This window comes from Dreissena polymorpha, chromosome 12 (assembly GCF_020536995.1).
Source record: "Dreissena polymorpha isolate Duluth1 chromosome 12, UMN_Dpol_1.0, whole genome shotgun sequence".
Classification (NCBI taxonomy): domain Eukaryota; kingdom Metazoa; phylum Mollusca; class Bivalvia; order Myida; family Dreissenidae; genus Dreissena; species Dreissena polymorpha.
In genome coordinates this window covers 63,098,541-63,099,003 of record NC_068366.1, presented here as the reverse complement: position 1 = coordinate 63,099,003, position 463 = coordinate 63,098,541, and positions in this window count along the sequence as shown.

Sequence of the window (463 nt, the reverse complement as noted above, 5' to 3'; positions counted from 1 at the left end):
ATCATCAATAGGGTGGGCCTTTATTATATGATAATAGAAATACCATGGGTCAGACTGGCGGCTCTTCACTTGGCTCCCTTATATCAGGTCAGACTGGCTGGCTCTTCACTTGGCTCCCTCCTATCATGGGTCAGACTGCCTGGCTCTTCACTGTCAGCAGTGGACATGGACTCTGAAAGAACCAAAGTGAAACCTGTAGATTGCATTTGATCAGCACAGTTAACACTGGCCGGTTGTATCATGAGAGGCTCGACTCCTGTATAGTTGCCTCAATGCCTGTAAGCATTAATGTCAACAGTGGGGTCTTGTATGTCTATTATCCATTGGTGGGTCTTGCTGAAAATCTATAGAAACATATATTGGCTTGGACAACAGAAAATTGTACTAGAATATATAGTCTACAGTTGGGTCATGTCTTTATCATCAATAGGTGGGCCTTTATTCTATGATAACAGAAATACCA